This window comes from Arctopsyche grandis, chromosome 13, assembly GCF_051622035.1.
Source record: "Arctopsyche grandis isolate Sample6627 chromosome 13, ASM5162203v2, whole genome shotgun sequence".
Lineage (NCBI taxonomy): Eukaryota > Metazoa > Arthropoda > Insecta > Trichoptera > Hydropsychidae > Arctopsyche > Arctopsyche grandis.
Window position 1 is genome coordinate 15,487,705 of NC_135367.1, and position 8,516 is coordinate 15,496,220.

Sequence of the window (8,516 nt, forward strand, 5' to 3'; positions counted from 1 at the left end):
CCTCCTCTCCGTCTGTTTCTCAACTTAATCCATCGGTTGCTGTATCTCCAAACGTTACGTTTGCTGATGTTTGTTCCGGAGCTGCTGGGAGCATGACACCAACTGTTAATACTCTTTCGACTACAAATGCTAAGAGTAGTGATACAACTATGTCTACTATCGCATCATCGACTATTTCATCTGTTCCTCAGTGTCGTGATTCTACAGTGACCGTATTGCCTTCTTCTTCTTCTTCCGTTTTATCTCCGCTGGCAAGTCTTGCGACTTCAAATCAGTCATTTCTTGTTCCAAAAAGACTCACGCGCCAGACTGAGAGATCGAAAAATAACAATCTACTACCAAAACGTACGCGGTCTCAGGACCAAGGTGGCCGCGTTTAATACGGCGATTTATTCTATTGTCGATGATATGGTGGCGTTAACTGAAACATGGTTAACGCCATCATTTTTTAATACGGAGTTCTTTGATTCTTCGTGGACAGTGCATCGTCGGGACAGAGAGCAACGACGTGGTGGGGGTGTTTTATTTGCTTCTCGTGTCTGGTTGCGGTCTGTCAGGTTGAAGAACTTTGAAACTCCTTCTGGGGAGGACTTATGGGTGAGAGTTGATTTTGTATTTGCGAGAGTTTTTATTTGTGTTGTTTACATTCCGCCCGCTGCGAAAGACGATGTATATGAGTTATTGTTTGCAAATATGATGAATGTACGTGATTTCATAAATGAACGTGACATATTATTAATAATGGGTGATTTTAATATGCCTAGTGCCAATATTCATGTCCGCAATAAATTTAATTTTGTAATTTCCTATTGCGACCTAGTACAGGTTGGTTCACCAATTAGTCCAAGTAAGCTTGATATTATGTTGGTGAATGAATCCAATGTGTCAGCAACGATGATCCTATGCCCAAAAGGAACTGCGATCATCCCTGAAGACCTATATCATGATGCATTACAAATTGAGCTTCTGTTTTTGTCTTCTGTGAGACCTGTTTCAGCTTGTTCATCTGTTGGGGTTCCTTCATCACGATGGAATTTTGCTCGCGTTGATTCTGAATTGGTTTATAATGAGGTTCGTTCTATGGACTGGCGCCAAATGTACCTCATGAATACTGGTGATGCTGTTGAATTTTTGTATAACACACTATATAATATTTTTGACAGTTATGTTCCTCGGTTCATCAGTTATCCTAATTTAGAACTACATCGTCGGGTTTTTCCACCGTGGTTTGGGTCCAAACTTTTAACTGATGTTCGTGCAAAATGGTTGTCTCATAGAAGATGGAAACGTAGCCAATCATTTCGTGACTATGAGAAATTTCAGATTCTTAGGAAGATCGTGAAACGTGGTGTGAGTGAGCGTTATACCCTCTATCTCAAAGAGATGGAGAGTGCTATCGCAAGTAATCCTCACCACTTTTTCAGATTTATTAAGAGTAAGCATATTTCACATGGCCTTGAGCATTCGTTCTCATTTAATAATAAAAGTTTTGTCGGTCCTGAGATCGCTAAAGCTTTTGCTAGTTTTTTTAGCTCTGTATTTGATCAGAGATCACCATCCCTTGATGCTAATTTGGCTTCCCAAATTGGTACTGAAGGTGTTGTTATAGACATTCCACGGGTCTCGCTTGGAGATGTTAGGATAGCAATTTTGAAGCTGAAAGGGTCTGTTGGGCCTGACTGTGTGCCCCCTGACGTATTAAAGGCATGCTGTAATTCGCTCTTAGAGCCTCTTCAGTTTATTTTTAACCTTATTCTGGATTCTGGTAATTATCCTGAAAAATGGAAATTATCTAGAGTCATTCCCATTCATAAAAGTGGCTCTAAAAATTTTTTCTTTTCTCCACGTCTTCTTAAACTCTTTGCTTCTTATCTTAGTGATAGGAAGCAATTTGTTAGATATGGTATTTATGAATCTCCTTCATTTTTTACGCGATCTGGTGTAACTCAGGGGTCCACCTTAGGCCCTTTACTATTTACAATAGTCATTAATAACCTCCCAAAAGTACTACGCAATGCTTCATGTCTCTTGTTTGCTGACGACGTTAAACTATTCTTTGCTGTTAAGGATGAGAGGCAAGCCTCTCTCCTTCAAGCTGATATTAACGCTGTTTTAGAGTTCAGTTCCAGTTTAGGGCTTGAACTGAATACTAGTAAATGTGCTATTATGAGTTATGGACGTGCGAATTCGCTCTATTGTCACGGATATTCCATTGGATCCGTATTGTTGAAGCGCGTGGAATCAATGGTCGACTTGGGTATCACTTTTGATCCTCAATTCACCTTTCACAACCACATCAAGACAATCGCTGACGTTTCCTTTCGTCGACTTGGATTTGTCTTGAGATATGCTAGATTATTCTCCAACCCCTTGTCTTCTCGCTTGCTTTTCAACTCGCTTGTTAGAAGTAAGCTAGAGTATAATGCAATTGTGTGGAATCCGCATGAAGCAAACTACTCTCTTATTATAGAAAAAGTGCAAAAAGCATTTCTTCGTTTTCTTTATAAGAAAGAGTATGGGTACTACCCATATCTCTATCCTACTCCTTTCCTTTTGGGCATGCTTGGGTATAATTCCCTTGAACTTCGGAGAAACTTCTCGTTAATTCGTTTCGTTCTCCAGCTATTGCGTGGTAATACGTCATGCCCGTTGTTGCTGGAACAGTTGGGACTTTATGTCCCTAATAATTATGTGCGTGGTAGACATCATCATTTAATGGTTGTACCTGCTGCTCGCACAGTTCTTTTTCGAATGGCTCCTATTCCAAGAGCTATTCGACTTCTCAATGAAATCGTTGCTGCTGTCCCTGAATGTGATATTTTCCACCTTGGGGAGCGTAGATTGTCGGATATTATCTTAACATATTTATCTGGTAACCTGCGCTCATCATTATATATATATATATATATATATATATATATATATATATATATATATATATATATATATATATATATATACATATATATATATATATATATACATATATATATATATATATATATATATATATATATATATATATATATATATATATATATATATATATATATATATATTTATATATATATATATATATATATATATATATATATATATATATATATATATATATATATTTATATAGATATATATATATATATATATATATATATATATATATATATATATATATATATATATATATATATATATATATATATATATATATATATATAATTACTATAATTACTATAATGACTTTATAAAATAATTTCATGTGACATAAATCGAAATAAATTAAGGGAAATTGGCGTAACGATCATATTGTTATTATAATTATGAATCTGATAGATGCTACAAATATGTATATAAATACAATTTATTATGAAATTCGTAGGTAAATAAGTAAATATTTTATTTATATATAATTTTAGCTATTAGCTAATTTACAAAAAAAATACATTTCAATAACTTAAATATGAATAATTATTAGAAATTTATAGTACCATACATATTACATGGTTCCACGACATAAGGTCCAAAGCTATAAGATCCAACGACAAGGGCACCACGAAAGAAGATCCACCCGTTAGAATGCCCACCTGCTAAGTGATCCAGACAATAAAAAGCCCAGATGATAAAACGTTCACCCTGTTAAAGGTCCGGCCACAAAAAGTCCAAAAACAAAATATAAGACATAGATAAAGTAATAATGTTTAATAAAACGCTCCATATTTACATAAATCGGATATCGAGTCATTCGGCAATTCTCTTGCCGAATGCGTGTAATAGACAATTTCACGGATTCGGTGTAACATATTTTTTTTTATTTTTTATTTTATTTTATTTTACGGTCAAGAAAAAATTGACCATTTTACATGTTGGAAATAGAGAAAGAAAAAGAAAAAAAAAATAAAATGAAATATAAAGGAAAAATACACATACATTCATATACTACAAAATAAATTACATTATATTAAAAAAATATTTAAATAAAATAGATCATTACTTTCTTAATTTGAATGTGATGAATGAGTGGAATCTTAATCTACTCTCTTCCATTTGGACCTCTCTGTGATTTTATTTTTTATTCATATTTTGTTTTATTTTATTTTATTTTTTCTTTCTCTTTTGTACATTTTTATATACTATTTTAATTTTGCTCAGTGTAAACAAAGAATGGGATTTATGGATTTTATTTTTAATTTTTACACTTTTGTTATTTTTTTTTCTCTCTGAATGAGGTATTATTTTCCTTTTGTTACTTTTTTTATTATTTTATTTTACCATGTTTTCTGCTTTTGCTTTTTTCCTTTATTTACAGTATACTTGTTTTTATATCATGTTTTTATATCTTTTTCAAATGTAGGCCATTGTGGCGCATTAGGTTCTTCCTGTAATGCCACAATGGTCCAAAACTATTAAATAAATAAATAAATAAATAAATAACGAAATCATGAACCAATTAAATGTCACTAATTGGTCGTTCTTAAACGATAACATTAACTTTGAATCAAAAGTCATTATGCTGAATGAATTATTAATCTCTTGTATATACAACCATGTTCCTCAATATAAAAATAAGTTGCATTTTTTTCCAAAATGGTTTAGTCCCGAATTAAAAAACCTAATACATAAAAAAAAAGTGTGCACAAATTATTCAAAATTTATAACTCTACACACATATATATTGAATTCAAAAAACTAAGAGCTTTGTGTAAACTACATATATCCAAATGTTTTAAACTTTATATTAAAAAAACAGAATCATTCATTGATTCAAATTCCAAATATTTTTGGTCATTTACTAAAGAATTAAACAACAATAAAACATATATACCAGAAAACATTCAACTTAACGGTAAATTTGTTGACAATACTAATGATTCAGTCAATCTTTTTGCTGATTTTTTCAAATCGATCTATGTCAAAAACAACAACAATAATTCTAATTATAGCATTGTAAATAATAATGTCCTGATTTCACCTTTACATTCTATAAATATATCTATTCAAAAATTGATTAACAAAATAAATGCCTTAGATATATCTAAATCTGCGGGTCCTGACAACATACCCCCAATTTTTATCAAGAATTGTGCCAATGTATTAACTTATCCTCTTTTTAATCTCTTTAATCAATCTATTTCCACTGGTATATTTCCCAATTCTTGGAAGTCTGGCTATTTAATGCCTCTCCATAAAAATGGGGATAAACATAATGTAATGAACTATAGAGCCATCTGTCAACTATCAACTATTCCAAAACTTTTTGAAAGTTTAGTATTAGACGAATTTATTCCTTTCATTAATAACATTATTATTCCACAACAACATGGTTTTACTTCTGGTAGATCTACCTTATCCAATTTATTATTATATGAAAATTTTATTTCTAGTGCCTTATCTGTTAAATTGCAAGTTGACTCAATTTACACTGATTTCAGTAAAGCATTTGACAAAGTTGATATTGAGATTTTATTATATAAACTAAACAGTATCGGAATCAGCGGTGTATTACTAAACTGGTTTCGGAGCTATTTGTCCAATAGATCATTATTAGTTAAAATCGGCCATTCTAAATCTTACTCCTTTAATCCAACTAGTGGCGTTCCCCAAGGATCTCACATGGGACCAGTCCTATTCAATATTTTTATAAATGATATTATAAATATATTTAATGATGTTAAAGTGCTCTTATTTGCAGACGATTTAAAAATATTTAAATGTATAAAAGACACTAACGATTGTGCTACTTTACAAACTAATTTAAACTCATTAAACGATTGGTGTTCTTTTAATAAATTATATTTAAACATTAAGAAGTGTTCTGTTGTCAGGTTCAGTAGGTCAAATAACAAAATTATTTATAATTATCATATAAATAATGAATCATTACCATCATCATCGCTAATTAAAGATCTAGGAGTTATTTTTGACGACAAATTAACTTTTAATTCTCATATAAATTTTATCACAAAAAATGCCATCAAAACACTTGGTTTCTTAATAAGAAATAGTACTCACTTCAAAAATGTAAATACGATTAAAATTTTATACACCACTCTGGTTAGAAACCAATTAGAGTACAATTCTACCATTTGGTCTCCTTATTTAATGAAACAAATTAACATAATAGAGTCAGTGCAAATAAAGTTCACTAGATTCATCAAATTTAAATTTTTTAAAAGTCATAATCACTATGTCAGTAACGTTATTATTTATAGGAAACTTAATTTGCTAAAATTATATGACAGAAGGAAAATTAACGATATTTCAGTTCTGTGTGGTTTTCTTAATGGCACTATTAAATGCTCTGACTTGGTGAGTTTAGTGTGCTTCCATGTGCCGGGTAGATCAATTAGATGTAACCATCTTTTTGATATGCCCAGGTTTACCACTAATTACTCATTGAACTCAGCTATGTTGAGACTGCACAGAGTTGGAAACGAATTATCCATGGTCGATTTATTCATTGTTAGTAAATATAACATGAAATCTATTTTATTTAAATATTTTTTTAATATAATGTAATTTATTTTGTAGTATATGAATGTATGTGTATTTTTCTTTTATATTTCATTTTAATTTTTTTTTCTTTTTCTTTCTCTATTTCCAACATGTAAAATGGTCAATTTTTTCTTGACCGTAAAATAAAATAAAATAAAAAATAAAAAAAAATATGTTACACCGAATCCGTGAAATTGTCTATTACACGCATTCGGCAAGAGAATTGCCGAATGACTCGATATCCGATTTATGTAAATATGGAGCGTTTTATTAAACATTATTACTTTAAAATATTTACTTATTTACCTACGAATTTCATAATAAATTGTATTTATATACATATTTGTAGCATCTATCAGATTCATAATTATAATAACAATATGATCGTTACGCCAATTTCCCTTAATTTATTTCGATTTATGTCACATGAAATTATTTTATAAAGTCATTATAGTAATTATAGTAATTATATATATATATATATATATATATATATATATATATATATATATATATATATATATATATATATATATATATATATATATATATATATATATGTATATATATATATATATATATATATATATATATATATATATATATATATATATATATATATATATATATATATATATATATATATATATATATATATATATATATAATTACTATAATTTGCTTGGAAAAATTCCAATTTTTTTTAATATTATGTACATATATGATACGAGACTATATACATATATATATATATATATATATATATATATATATATATATATATATATATATATTTTTTTTTTTTTAATATTATGTACATATATGATACGAGACTATATACATATATATATATATATATATATATATATATATATATATATATATATATATATATATACATATATGTATATATATATATATATATATATATATATATATATATATATATATATATATATATATATATATATATAAATATATATATATATATATATATATATATATATATATATATATATATATATATATATATATATATATATATATATATATATATATATATATATATATATATATATATATATATATATATATGTATATAGTCTCGTATCATATATGTACATAATATTAAAAAAAAAAAAAATATATATATATATATATATATATATATATATATATATATATATATATATATATTTATATATATATATATATATATATATATATATATATATATACATATATGTATATATATATATATATATATATATATATATATATATATATATATATATATATATACATATATGTATATATATATATATATATATATATATATATATATATATATATATATATATATATATTTTTTTTTTAATATTATGTACATATATGATACGAGACTATATACATATATATATATATATATATATATATATATATATATATATATATATATATATATATATATATATATATATATATATATATATATATATATATATTTATATATATATATATATATATATATATATATATATATATATGTATATAGTCTCGTATCATATATGTACATAATATTAAAAAAAATTGGAATTTTTCCAAGCAAATTGGAAACCTATCCTCACTATTTGATTATAATTTCAAATTTATAATAATAATTTTATAAATTTATAAAAAAATTAAAATTAAAATTCCATGATTTGGCAAAATTGAGATATTAATCGAGATCTGTTGCTTTTTTTCATATACATATACTATCAAAGCAAATTGGTAACTTTTCAAAATAATCAATTTTTGTTTTGTTTTTTTTGGAAATTCAATTCCCAAAAGTCATCAATTTACCGCATTGGCCTGAAAACACGCTAAATTTTGGATATGATTATTCGGAGAAACTACACTTAAACTGGTTTGTGATATCTAATTATGTATACCCTCACACCCACTGAAAAAAACCATTTGAGTGAATGGATCCTGCAGACCAAACTGTGAATGGATCCTGCAGATCTGGAATGAAAATTTTA

At 27.1% G+C, this 8,516-nt stretch overlaps 1 protein-coding gene across 1 annotated transcript in view; it reads right to left on the bottom strand.

Annotated features, from left to right (window-relative positions):
- LOC143921440 (phospholipid phosphatase 2-like) overlaps positions 1-8,516 on the bottom strand; it is a 63,430-nt gene that overhangs the window by 54,158 nt on the left and 756 nt on the right. The gene's annotated exons all lie outside the window — the stretch shown is intronic.